Consider the following 14528-nt stretch of genomic DNA (forward strand, 5'->3'; position numbering starts at 1 on the left):
AGTCAGGTATTATGACCAACATTACCCTGCTCAAAGATAGCTTTAGCATAACACTCTGGAGGACTGCACTATCTGCAATTATTCCATGTCTCTGGAAATCAAAGAGTTTAAACTGCATGCACAGAGAAGACAACTGATTCTGTACAGCAATTCAAGGCAGGTTAGTTTGGTTCAAGGAGTTTGACATGGGCTGTGAAAGGCTCTATGAGATCAGAGGTCCGCTCCAAACTTACAAAACTGAACTTCAGTTCACTGTAGGCAGTTAATTGCCTTTCAAAGAGTTGGTCACTGGCAGGTCATTTCAGGACAGGTATTTTACTCGTAATATTCAGAAGACTCCAGAGTCTTGTTCTGAGTAAACAATTTTTGTTTATGAGCCCCTTTAAAAAGGGAATTAACAAATAGGAGTGAAACTTGAAAATAATACTTTAGGTCAGCATGGTAATGTCCCACTTGGGAGAAGAACAATGAAAATTAATTTTGTTAATTGTACTCTTAAAGCCAAGTGGCAACTTTTCAAAAGGGTGAAAGTATGTCAAACTGGTTATGTTATGTTTTAAGGGTTGATACTTTCTCTCTGATCTGTACTTATGGAAACCAAAGTATTTAATTTAACAAGTAACATTTCTCTTTCCTTTTAATCAGTTTAATGTTTCACTGAGCAAGCTCCATTTCCAAAGATGGTTGAGGAAACAAGATTGTCAAATATAGCAAGGAATCTAAATGACACTCTAAAACAAGCACTTTGGTTCAGGATCTGAAATACCACCAAAGCTGTTTACAATGAAAAGAGTGAGGTCTATCGCTGACATTCTTCAACACTTCAAATAGCAGAACCTCAGAAGTGCCAAAGAAGAAAGTATCACATATACCTTTCACTCTTATATGCAACCTGTTAAGTAGGTCCTAAAAATTGTTCTGATCCACACTCTTGTAACAAGCATTTCTTTAATTAAGTTCAATACAGTAGATCTATTGCTGTGGAGAAAGAGGTAAGAACAGCTGTACTGTTGAGCTGAGAACAGCACAAGCTGCCAGATATGTTTTGTTTATATAAACTGAAAAACTGTCAAGGAAGCATGTGAAACAACTAGTTTGGATTCTTACAACACGTGAGCCAAAGAACAGGTCAGGCACCAAATAAAAAGAAAATAAACCTCTCACTGCTAGGTTCGAAAATGCATGCCTTGAGGCATGAGGATTTGTAAAACAAAGTGCTGAAATCATCTCTATTAGTAATGGAGGAAAGTAACCAAACAACAGCACTGGCACATGCAAGAGCAAAGGGTAGCAAATATCAGCTACACCACAGAAAGAGGAAGACCAACTTCTCACCCATTTGTGAGAATGGAATAAGAACAAGGCAGTGATAGGCATAGATCTAGCACTCTACAGAAAGTTTGTAAGATTATTCCTCTCTTACACACAGCAGAATTTCTCACAATGGGGAAAGGAAGAGGAGACAAACAAGAAGCCACATCTGGAAAATTTAATTTATCCTCTGTCTCCTTTTCCTCTCTCATCCTCCCACCTTGACCCAAAGATAAGCTTCACCTCTCTGATAATGACTTGAAAACTTTAGAAATTGAATGTTTCTAAAGACAGGACACAAGCAAGAACAAAGCCTTAAGTTCAAGTTGGCACATACTCTAAAACTATCCTGGCACCTTAAGATGAGAATCAAAGTAGTCTGAAAGACCCAGGTATTTTGTTCCCATCCTTGATGCCACTCAGAGAAGTTAATGATCCACACAGAGCTAGAGACAGTCACAGTGCAGTGACATGTATTGCCCATACCTTCCTTCAAAGGAAACGTGGGAGAGGAGAAAACAGCAGCTGCAACTTTACACACAGATCCAACCAAGCAGCAAAACAAAATCTGCCCTTCTAGGTCATTCATACCCAGCACAGCTCAGCCTTTCCCTGTAGCACTGCTGTAGATCATGAGACACAGCACCATGAGAGACAGAGAGGCAGAATCACTGTCAGACTGGCTTTCATCACAGAAGTGCTGCGCTGGGGCAGCTGCTGATGACTAACACTTGAAAACAACAAGTCACAGACTGCAAGCCATAAAAGCCACCACAAAGCAGAATTTTCTTATTTACTGAGCCTCTCATCTGCTAAGTCAGTCAATCAGGGCCAGATATTGGGAACAAACTTTTAAATCAAATTATTACTGAGCAAGTACTTTATTAACAAAGCATTGGCTTTATGTGTCAACCATTCTGTGCCAGTAAGAATGACATTCAATGGTGCTTGTAACAAAATTCCAATTACATGGACATTTCTGAAGGCAACCATTTATGAAGCCATAGCTCTAGCAGAGTTTTCCATTAGTTACAGTGATCCCTTAAGACATCCTGAAATAACTTAAGAACTGTTTGAGAAGAAATTGCTTTTCTTTTTCTTCCAGCACAGAATGAGTGATCTAGATGATATTCTTCTATTAGATATTTTATAGAGGTGGAATTAAACTGTGTAAAGTTGATAACATGAAGTTTAGTGTTCCTTCAGCCAGTTTAAACAGATGTTTCAGAAGAAAAACTGTTCAAAAACAGTTTCAGTACCATGAAATCCATTATCCCACTTTCAGAAAATTCACACAATTATGGCTTAGTACAAAATTCTTTATTAAAGGAAAGACTCCATCTTATTCATCTATTTCTCTGCTGAAGAATTCATCAACAACAATTACTTAGCAGATTAAGGGGGTATTTGATGACTTACATCACAACTGCATTGCAGAACCATTTTAGACAAGAACAGCCTAACTTGCCCATCTGCTTCTGTAACACCACAGTACCACTGAAAGAATCCCCTGACTAATAGGATGTCCTCTGCCTGTAATCAAAGACAGCTCTGAGCACCTTGGAACTCCAAGACAAACTCAAGGATGCTTTAGGTAAAGGTCCATTCCTCTTAGCATTCAAAGCAAAAGCAAAAACCAGACACTTCATGTAAGCTGCTTTCTTTCAGCTTAGAGAAAGCTTGGACATTTGTACAAAATGGCTGAGAAGAGCTTTGTGGACACATGGCTATCCCTCTTTGCAATATGGATCAATATGAATCATCTTCAAAACAAGAATACTGGCTGGCATAAATAGGGGATAGGAAGAAGCACACAATGATGTGCCTTTGTAAAATAGTCTCTAAAAATATCATAATGAAAGCCACCTTGCTACTTTATTTTTAATATCTGCTTTTTGAAGCAAATTCTTTACCACAGTATCAGGATCTGAAGCAGTTACTCACAGAAAAACAGGATTAAAATAGAGGATTAGTCTTCTTTTATCCTTGGTCAAGAATAATGAAGATTACTTATAATACTAATATTTACTTAGGTTAAAACCATGGTCTGTCTTGAACTACCCACTGAATCACACGCTAAAATGCTAAATAGTCACCTTTCTGATGAGTGCTACCACAACTTCCAGGCACTTGTTAAAGAACCCAGGGGTTGTCAGCAGGCTAGGTAAGAGGAATATCTAGCTCTAAATTCCTTTCTAAAAGTAAGGTTAGGGAGAAGGAGAGAGAAAGTAAAGAATGGCAACATTGCATACAACTACAAAAAACAAAAAAACAAAAAAAAAAACAACAAAAAAAAAAAAAAACCAAAAAAACCTGCTTGCTACCTGTTGTTCTCTGGAGGACCAAGTAACTCTTCTGGTAAAAGTATTACTTTTCCTGTGGTGGCTCAGATAAAAAATCAAAGGAAAACACTGATGTTTGTCCAGATCATGACTACTATATATGTGGTTTCTCAAGTGTTCCTAATACTAATGCAGAAAAATTTTTAAGGGTCTGATAACTACTTTTTTTAGAAGGAAATACTTGGAAGATATAAGGTAAACACACCTCTTGGATAACAACAGCCATCACAACTATGGCATCCTGTTATCAAGCTCCTGCTCCTGTTATCAAGTCTCCATGCACCAGATGTTTCTCTGCAATTAAACATCCATATCATGCTGATGTGGTACACTGGCAAGAATACACAAGATCCTGTGCTAACAATACTTAACATGTTATTTATGGAACCTCCCTCAACAGCTCAACATCTACAGCAAGAAAGACTATGCAGAAAAGCACTCCTTCCTTATATGCCGAATACCATAGATTAAAATAAATGTTTTTAGTATTTCATTTCCCTTTCCTCTGAATTACACAGCTGCAAGAAAAATAGTGCACAATTAGGATAAAATCTCCTACCACAATGATTTAAGCAAAGAGGCTCAACCTGAGACTCAGGCCCCGGGGATCTGAATTTGAGTAGGATGTATTTAGGAATAAAAAATACAGAGCAAAATACCTACAGAATCTGACTCACCAAACAAACTTTAATCTTTCCTTGTAGGCAGCAGATAAATCTAGAAGCATGTTATATCCTATGTTGTATCATTTCACCCTCTATTCACCAAAATCTTAAAATATTTCAGGTAACTTATTTTAGACTCTTAAATTAAGAGCCCAACTGTCCAAATGCAATGAAGTTTAAAGATCATGGTTATCATTAGTCTCAAATGAAGACACTGCATCAGGTGAGATTAATGAGATGAAGCATGGAATTGTAGAAATAAAGATGTTGCTGCTGTTTCAACTGCTCTGTCCTGGAGCCCAGAAAGAAAAAAAAAGATGAAAAACTGAAGTCCTAACTCAGGACTATAAAAAAAAAAAAAAGGCAAAATTAAAAAAAAAATCAGGATAGGGAAGGGACAAGAGGTAAAGAGGGCAAGTATGAGATTTCCAGAATCCTAAAGAGACCATACATTGATGTTGATGTGCAGAATTCCAGGAAGCTGAGTTTTGCTTTGCAAACTCCCTTCTGGTGCTTCGAGCCTTCCCAGAGGGAAGCTAGTTTGGGACTGAGAAAAGAAACTATTCCTACTCAATCCCTAAAATTCTTAATCTCTAAAGGTAAAACTGAAAGCTCAGAGTACCTGAAGGGTTGCATGCTGCAGTGTTTTATTATGATTTTTCCCTCTAACATTTTGGAATATCATTGTACCCAAATACAAAAACAAAAAACAAAAACCAAAAAAAAAAAAACAAAAACCAAAAAAAAAAAAACAAAAACCAAAAAAAAAAAAACAAAAACCAAAAAAAAAAAAAAAAAAAAAAAACCCCAAAACCAACAACAACAACGCTAAGAAATTTTATCTAGGCGTGGTATGCAGCAAGAAGGATCCCAAACAGGTCAATTACTCTAAACCTTGTTTAGAAACAAGGTTTTCTTGAAAACAAGAAAAATTTTGTAGCCTCCCACAGAACAGTTATTAAGAAGGCCACTTAAAAATTGAGCTTCTTTCCAGAGGAGGATCTAGAAATCCTGGATCCAGAAGTGATTTCCTATTCATCTGGCAGAAAAATCATGAAACACATGGGTTTTCACCCAGGAACAAATTGACTATGAACTTAAAGCAGACATTGTTTTGTTCACAATGTATCAAACTATGAGTAAGAGCATTAGCTTGAAGAGGAATGTCAGTACAAGTCTCCAAGTAGCCATTCAACTTTGTGCTCAGCACCCAGTAAATTTGGACCAGGAGCTACTTAAATCAAAATGAATGCTGAAACTATTCTTAGATTTCTACAAGGTTTCTATTAAAAACAAGAAAAACAATATACATATACACAGAGATGTCATTTATGATTCCATCATTGACTACTTATTAGCAAGAATTCACAGCATCAGAGAATGGCTGAGTTTGGAAGGGACCTCTGGATATCATCCAGTCCAATACCCCTAATCCAAGCAAGATGAACTAGAGCTGGTTGCCCAGGATCCTGTCCAGCCAGGTGTCTGGAGACAGCAGAAAAGTATCCAGAGAATACGTGCAGCCCAACAAGCACTACTGGTAGAAAGGTTTCACACTGATGCAGATGTCACACATATAAAACCAGAAGCAGAAAACACAGAGTCAGCTGTTCAAAGAAATTTGATTTTACTCACAAACACCTTTAATTATATACAGTCATTCATTTCTTCCTCTTAAGTACACAGTGGGCATGGCACCTTTTTACTGTGCAGCTGTATAGTATGGACACAATTTTCCTGCCTGACAGCCAAAACTTGCTTTGAAGAAAAATATTATAGGCTTTCCAATCTATTTATGCATAGGCAAATTTACTTTCAAAGTACCACTACTACTGAAATTTATTTTATGATGACACATATTAAGAACAGAAAACTGTTTCAAATGATTTTTTTTATATTCAAGCTCACCAAATTTTGTGAAATGTTAAGGTCATCAAAACAGTAAATAATCAAGCAAGGGAAGTCACAATGTATCATCTACAGTATTGAAAGGTTTACAGTTGAATAAAACTTGGCCCCTTCAGTCAAATGCAATGTAAAACCAAGAAATAAGAATGCGTGTCAAACCCAAGACTGGGAACACAAAGTGTGGGAAACAGGACCACCATCATCTTTGAGTGTTTAACTGGAAACAATTCTATCAACCACACTGAGGAACAACAATCAAAATTTAGCTTCTTCCCATCTATGTTTTGTTTAGGTTACAAAGATCAAGGAATGACTGGGAGAACAGGAAAAGCACATGCTCTGATAGCTAGGAATTCATTCCAATCTTGCTTCTTGCCACGATTTATTTCTCAAAGGACAAAACAGTTTTCCTGTTGCTACTAACAACACTAAAATACTAGAGACAATTAGATGGAAGGCAAAAACCAAGCCATGTCATAAGGACAGTGGCTCTTGTCCATTCTCTACCAAACAGCTATATTGCAGCACAGTGCAAATTTGAGAGATGATGACAATGGAATCCAACTTTTGTTGTCACAAAAAGATAAAGAAAATGACTGACAAAAAACAAAATCACAAATTAACTGCCAGGTCAGAAAAGAGATTTTTGATCTTTGGGGTGACCCAAAGCGCAGATGAAAGCACATAGACAAGCCTCTGTTCCCCAGAAGGCAAGATCTTGCAGTTCTCTACCATTTCCAATCTTCTCCTCCTAGCTTTCCAAAAACCCACAGCCACACAGGTCCACCTTGGAAACCTCAAGTAAATTCTTGAAAGACAGAACCCTACATTTGTCAGTCTTAGAGACAATTGCCTCAGGTATATAACTACCAGTGTTAAGACAGAAAGCACCTTTTGGCAACTTGGTTGGTTGGTGTTTCGGTGGGGCTCATTTTTCGTGGTGGTTTTTTGTTTGTTTTGTTTTTATTTACCAGCTGTTCTAAAAACAATAGGTCCCTATTCTGTCTTTCCTTAAACCCAGCTCTAATGCAGTCCCATTAAAGCCTTGATTAATGGACACCATTTTCTTCCCATTAAAGTAAAGAGACTGCAATTAAATAGTAAAAAGAAAAACAGAAGTGTAGCTGCAAGCTAAGCCCACGCAAATCTGAGTCCGAGATAAGGCACACTTAAAAGATGAGCTACAACTTGTTCATATAATTAACTGCAGAAAAGTATGGGAGGGCCTGCAAGCTGTTGTTTTCATATCTTGGTTGCCTGTCCAAAAGTTTTATGGAGATAAACCAAGTTATTGGTTTCAGGTGAGCTGCATTCAAAATTCTAGAAATAAAATGTATTTTCAACCCATTTTTTGTTAAAGAAGCACAGTTTACGACTCCAGATAATATGAGATTATAGTAAAGGATTTCAGCTTATGCATGCAAACTCTGAGTGAAATCATACCAATCCCACACAGGTCATCAGTGGGGTGGGAACTTGCAGAAATTCATGCAACACCTCCTGAAGTAACTCCAGAGTAGCTGATAACATCGCTGCTCAGAGCAGCTACTGAAAACTGCCACTATGCATTCTGCCACACATTTGCTAACACCAGAGAAATGCCCAAATTCAGCATCTCCCTCCACAGCCTGGAGCACAGATCAAATGCTCTCCAATTATTAAAGGTCTGGCTACCGAGCTCACACTATTAGCCAGACATCCTTACTTCATCCAACTTATCTCAGCATCCTGCCACTTTGCTTTATACAAAGTTATTACTTTGCTTTTTACAAAGTTATTATCTTCAGCCACTCCTTATCAGCTCAAATTAAACAGTATTCAGAGCAGAAAAAGCTGTGAAGAACTGAACCACTAAATTCTAAGATTTTATTCTTAGAAAGACAGATTTGCGGGGAGGAGGAATGACCCAGATTTGGTAGAGAAGGAGAATGGCTCATATTTGGTAAGTTAAGGACCTTCTGCCCCCTTCTTTACTACCATGCAAATCAAACCCAAACAAAAGTGGTATCAATGATCCTGAGTTTATGCTAATGAATTTATTTCCTTATAGAAAAGTTAATCCTAACCTTTAAACCTTGAAGTTAGTTTAAAGGAACTGAGAGCAGCTATAATACAGATATATACCAGTATCTATTAATGGATAAATCTGGCTACCATTTCTTGTAACTTTTAAACAAGGCAAAAGTGCAATTAACCTAACATTACTACATGAGACATCCAATTTCTAAAATAATTACATTCATAATATATAGAAATATCATTGTAAATGTAATCAGTTATAAGCCCCAAATATCCAAAATGCTTCTTTCATTCCACTAAGACCAACTACATGCTTCCTCAGAGTTCCCCTCACCTTTGCCCTCCACTGGCTGCTGCTACTGTTCCTTCCACCAGCTGTTACGTTACTCAGAACCCTGTGGGAGGCAAATGAGCTTGGCAAGCCAGCAAACACAGTAGGCCCCAGAACAAGAAGCACAGAGTTTTCTGCTGGCCAAGCACAGTAATTCCCACCTCTGGCGCTCATCAACACAAGGGAGAGGTCAGGAACACATAACCAGGAGAAGCTGCACAGAGAAGCAGCAGCTTGATTAAAGGCAGGAAGAAAGAATACTCTACATAATAGCAGCGAGGTGTTAGACCAGCTTGGTTACTTGTGAAATCACACGCTAGCATTTTCTCTTCCAGATGAACATGCAGTGTGAGTACAAGCTGACGATCCACATCATCACTTACACTGTTGTAACACCCCTGGCTATCTGAAGAAACAAAGCTGTCAGTCAAAAAAAAGACAACACATCTAAGGACTGTCACCATCTTTGCTCTTCATTCAGAAAAATGTCTGTCCTTAGCAATCTTGTTCTGTAAATGCAATAGGAGGAAAACAAAGAAGATAACAAATTAAGAGAGTCCTCCACTTCTACTGTGGTGGACATGCAAAAAGGCACGTCACATGGTCTGCAAACTTTTCTGGTAGAGATGTCACTCTCTTAGGAAAGCTTTGCATATACAAATCACACTACAAACTCTATGTATAAAACCAAACAAATTTGGTAAACACCTCCTAAGTAGGGCATGAGTCCTAAGAGGTTTAGAAATCCCTTGTTTATTCTGAGGATAAGCTTTAACCATACATCTGAGGTCTTGTATTTCACAAGACTGCAAAACAGATGAAAACTGGTAAGTTTCTATTTTTAGGTCCTACTTATATCAAGATAAGGGATCAGCATAGAAGGTGACAAACAAAATCAGACATGTAAAATAATTCATAATCCTTTGGGTTTGCTACTCTGCTCCTAACTCCTCTTTGTTCCATTACTCTGCCAGGCTAAATGTGAGGCTAGGTCTAACAGGAGACTACAGAAACAAGGTGCTGAGAGGAAAGGCAGTCAGAGAAGAGATCCCAGACAAGATAAACCAAACAGAAATGGGATAGCAAAAGTAGCAAGAAATTCACTAGGTAAAAATACCATTGTGTTACCATGTTGGTGTATTTCCATGAGCAAACTTGATACTTGTAGGTAAGGTTCTATTTTCACGGCAATATCACAATGCTCTTGGTAGCATATAGATCTGTGAACTTCCTGGGCATGCATTCTCTCCCCACAGTAAAGCAATATTTCACATTGGCTAAGGTTTCTACAGATCTACACCATTCTACTTTGTCTGAACTATAAAAATTCGCCCCCTCAGTGCTTTTCCAGACAGAGCCATACATCTCACTGAACTCGAGCAAGGTCACGTTCCAATTACAGCAACAATGAATGGCCGGAAACACCCATGGAAATTCATGGATCCTAGAAATGGGATAGCAAAAGTAGTAAGAAATTCACTAGGTAAAAATACCATTGTGTTACCATGTTGGTGTATTTCCATGAGCAAACTTGATACTTGTAGGTAAGGTTCTATTTTCACGGCAATATCACAATGCTCTTGGTAGCATATAGATCTGTGAACTTCCTGGGCATGCATTCTCTCCCCACAGTAAAGCAATATTTCACATTGGCTAAGGTTTCTACAGATCTACACCATTCTACTTTGTCTGAACTATAAAAATTCGCCCCCTCAGTGCTTTTCCAGACAGAGCCATACATCTCACTGAACTCGAGCAAGGTCACGTTCCAATTACAGCAACAATGAATGGCCGGAAACACCCATGGAAATTCATGGATCCTTTATTTTATCCATTCAGCTGGCTACTGAACCAGCCTAAGATTTCCTCACTTTGTTTCCAAAGGAAGGAAAGAAAACACCAGAATATTGATGTCCTGAAAATGCCCTGAGCAGATACTACCTTCATACTGAATGCCATTGTAGACACTTCCTGTGAGATGCTACTGTTTCATCAAAAATACAATTATGGCTTCGCAATCAGCTTTGCAATGTGATTGTTAGCTTCCAATTGTGTTTCTCATTTCTGGGAGCACTTCAAAATACATTCATATTAGTTTCAGATATTCAGCATTTAGTATTTTAACCTCTTCCAATATTCTTTGAGCAAGCAATTATGTACTCAAAGCATCCACTAACTGTCATGACCATGCTTCACCATGATGTGGTTCATTTGCAATGTTAGACAAAATTCAATCAGGAATGAAAATTTCTTCAGTTCACTTTTTCAGAAGGAACTTTTTAAAGTTAGTTAAACTAGTTGGGAGCACTCACAAAGTTTCATTAGTGAAAACTGCTCTAAGATTTTATTTCTAACAACTTGGGGTTTTTCTCAATTCCATTCAAGAGGTGATACTCAGGATGTGAACACCGAACAGCGAGGATGGCACTGAACAGGCTACAGACTATCCAAGGACTGCATCTTTGTGACCTTCAGGGCAGCACCATGATTTCTTTGCCAGCTGCTACAGTTGTTGAAAATCCCGCTGTACTGGTTATAACCAGCAAGGTGCTGGCAGCAGAGGGGCTGCAGGAGCAGCTCCGGGGGGAAAAGGCCAGGGGTTGCCCTGCCCCAGGCCCAGCTGGTTCCAGCAGCCAGAAGAGCTGAGCCCCTCCACACAAGTGACAACACCTCTGGGAAAGTGTGTTTAAGAAAGGGCAGAAAATGACACAGAACAAAATAAAAGAGAACAAAAGGAGTGAGAAACAGCAGAAAAACACAACATCAAGGTCAGAGAAGGAGAGGGACAGAGGTGCTCCAGTGCCAGGGAGGACCCAAGCCAGGTGGATAAGCCCTGAAGGAACTGCAGCGCATGGAGAGCCTGTTCCAAAGCAGGACCACTGTCAGTGGGGAGCTTATGCAGAGCAGAGGAAAAACGTGAGAAGGAAGGAGAGGCAAAAAGAATCTATCTCGCACCACAACCCCTTTGCCCCCTGCACCACGCGGCGAGGGGCACAGGAGTGAAGTTCAGCCTGGGCAAGGGGAGAGAAAAGTGTTACTTTCATGTCTGTCTTTCTGTCTTAGTATCTGACTATATTTTAACCAGCAACAAATTAAATTCAGTTCTCCAAATCAAGACTATCTTGCCCAGAACTAGCAAGTGATCTTCCTGTCTTTATTTCAAGCTACAATCTTACTCTACCTTTTGCCCCTGTCCCCCTAAGGAAAGGGAGACACTGAGCAGCTGGGTGGGCATGTGCTGTTAGCCAAGGCTAACTCAGCACCCTGCACATAACAGTTCTAACCCAATCTTTTAGCAGAATGCTGATAAAGCAAGAGCTCAGACGATGATTTGTGTTACATGGCATGAATCTCATTACTGCTACAAGTCCTGATTCTGAAGTAGAGAAATATGATACAAACAGGCTAAGTGGCTAACAAAAGCTCAGTCAGGTTAAAGACCCTTTTTGCATCCATCCATTTATCCATTGTGAAAAGCAATGCAAGTCACAGGCTTTACACAGGATATACATTTTCTGCGACCCAAATTGTGTCTATTACATACAGAATAGCAATTAATCAATATTTCTCTTCTCTCTTTTACTTAAAGTACAGCAAGCCCAGAAAACCTTTCAAGTGCCATCAATCAGACACAGAAATTTGTTCTAGGGTCATTTTTATGCATCCAAAACCCTACCAAAACTGTGATTTATATTTGATCCACCGCCAGGTTTTATACACAGACTTCTGTTATGGAATAGATAGGATCCATGAGCAGAACTAAACAGAATAAACAATACAATAATCAAGTCCACTCAAAATTCTGCACCTCTCAAGTGCTGCATTTCATCAGAAGTACATAGTATTGCCTTGTGTATTCACACAGACCTTTGGCCTGGGAGCTGTCATTGCTGTTTCTTCCTGCATCTTATTTAGGCTGCAAGCTTCAAGAGATGGGAATTTGCCAATGTAAAACAGCCCAAATAACAACTTGGACCATTAAATTTTTTTATCAAGTTGTCTCATCCCAATTCCAAAAAGGAGCTGTAACTGAGTCCTAGTAAAATAAGTCTATTCTTTTGCAACAGTGCAAGACTGAAGCGATTACAAGAGCTTCCCAAAAGGATTCATTCCCATCTGTGTTCAAAGAGCAATAAACACTACTCCTAGCAATGCTGATATCCTCTGTTAAAATGCTCCAGCATTCAGGAGTTGAAGCCAATTCCCTACACACCAATACATGGTTAGAATAAAGATCCTCTTCTCTTTCCCTCCTCCCCATGCTTTTAAATCATTCCTATGACATATTGTTACATATTCAGCCAAAAACCAGATTTTTGTTATCCATTCCCAAGTCAAAACTGAACATCAGTACAGAAGGATGCAGTAAAGTTCAGGGTACTGAACTTTTAAGTTAATTGCTTCAGATTAAGTAACAACAGGGATATGCATCAGAGTGCCTTTCAGTTCACATCTCTTTTCATGGGTGGAACAGAGGCACTGCCTCTCCTTGGTAGTCTCACTAGCTGATAACCTTGGCCTGCAACCTGTTAGGTACACCAGGATTTGGAACACAAACTTCTAGTTTTCCACACTCTCAACAGCAGGTGAAGGCATTTCATTAAATAAACTGTGTTGCTCCAAAACAGAAGAACAGTCCCATATGATCAGTTAATTTCCTGTTCATGTTCTCAGTTAGCCTGGCTTGGAAGTCATGCACATTGACTTCATGTGCTGTCAAAAAGAGATAAAAGCTGCATATGATACTCTCCCATGTTTTAAAGATCAGGAAATGCTTCAATAATTTGTATTTTGACTGGTACAGAATCTAGAAGATGCCTTCACAGGAAAACCACTTGCATAATCTTAACTTGATATGCTTCAGCTAGGTAAAACATACCTAGTTAGAGAAATTTAAGTCAAACTGTCAATAACATCTGCCTAGCTCTCTCTGCCTGCCTGAAATATCCAAGTACATCTTGAAACTATGAAGATTGTGCTTCCCAACTAGACAGCAAAAACATATTTGCCTTTGCTTGAAGTGATCTCTGACTAGCTCATAGTCTATCACTCAGTGATGCATGTCCTGAGACTAAACATACCTTCCATCTTTTCACTCATGTTTATTTTTAGTTAGCATAACACCAGGGTCAGGAACACCACTCAGTTGTTTTTAAGGCAAACACATATAAATGTTATCTACTACCCATTTACTCTTAAATTATTTTCTCTTGAGTCAGGCTTTTCCTCTTTTATTTGTATTTCTACAGGGCTGAATCATGCAGTTTTCTTCCCTATCTAAACACGCAAAGCTATCACTTTCACAACAAACTTCCAGTGATGTCAATGTTATCATCTCTCATCCTCTCTGTTAACTTACCACCTCTGAATTCACCCCAAGTTCTGTCTTCACAGACTTGACTGCTCTCTGAAAATACCCCCAGGTCCACCTCAAGCACATGAGTGAGCCCAGAGAGGCACACACTATCCCCATAATTTTTCTCACACAGAGCCAGGGCATCCATGCCAAAGAGAACTTCCCTGTATCTCCCTCATTCATTACATACTTTCATGCCTCAGAATGAAGGACTGCTTTTCACCTCCTTCAGCTAAACATATAGAAGTTTGTGACATAAGAATTAAGAGAACAACCAAAATATTCGTAATGTTTACAACAAAATAAATGGAGCTGCACTATATTGCTGAGGGTTGTTATTAAGAGAAAGGACGGCAGCCTTCACAGAGCACGCTGTGCACAGACCCTCTGGCAGTCACAGAAGGCAGAAGGACATTTCGGGCTGTATGCACACTGTCAGCATGTGCGCCTGCAAACTGCAGCGCTCGTGATAAACACCGGGCAGCTCCGCGCCCGGGGCGGGAACGCACAGGGCCGCGCTGCCGGCCCGGCTCCGCGGGCGCTCCGCGGGCGATGTGCGCGGAGCCTCCGGCCGGGGCCGGGCCCAGGGCGGCTCC

At 39.4% G+C, this 14528-nt stretch overlaps 1 protein-coding gene across 5 annotated transcripts in view; it reads right to left on the bottom strand.

Annotated features, from left to right (window-relative positions):
* The window catches only part of TTC7B (tetratricopeptide repeat domain 7B), a 120460-nt gene that overhangs the window by 105573 nt on the left and 359 nt on the right, over positions 1-14528 (bottom strand). The window contains exons 2-3 of one of the 5 annotated variants that reach the window (XM_041399946.1): positions 8960-9085; positions 8580-8640 (exon numbers count right to left, since the gene is read on the bottom strand). The exons of 3 other annotated variants lie outside the window; for them this stretch is intronic. The gene's annotated coding sequence lies outside the window, so the exon portion shown is untranslated. The remainder of the gene's footprint in view (positions 1-8579; positions 8641-8959; positions 9086-14528) is intronic. One more of the 5 variants, XM_041399953.1, reaches the window with a different exon arrangement.

Source organism: Onychostruthus taczanowskii, unplaced genomic scaffold, assembly GCF_017590055.1.
Source record: "Onychostruthus taczanowskii isolate IOZ18803 unplaced genomic scaffold, ASM1759005v1 scaffold1, whole genome shotgun sequence".
Lineage (NCBI taxonomy): Eukaryota > Metazoa > Chordata > Aves > Passeriformes > Passeridae > Onychostruthus > Onychostruthus taczanowskii.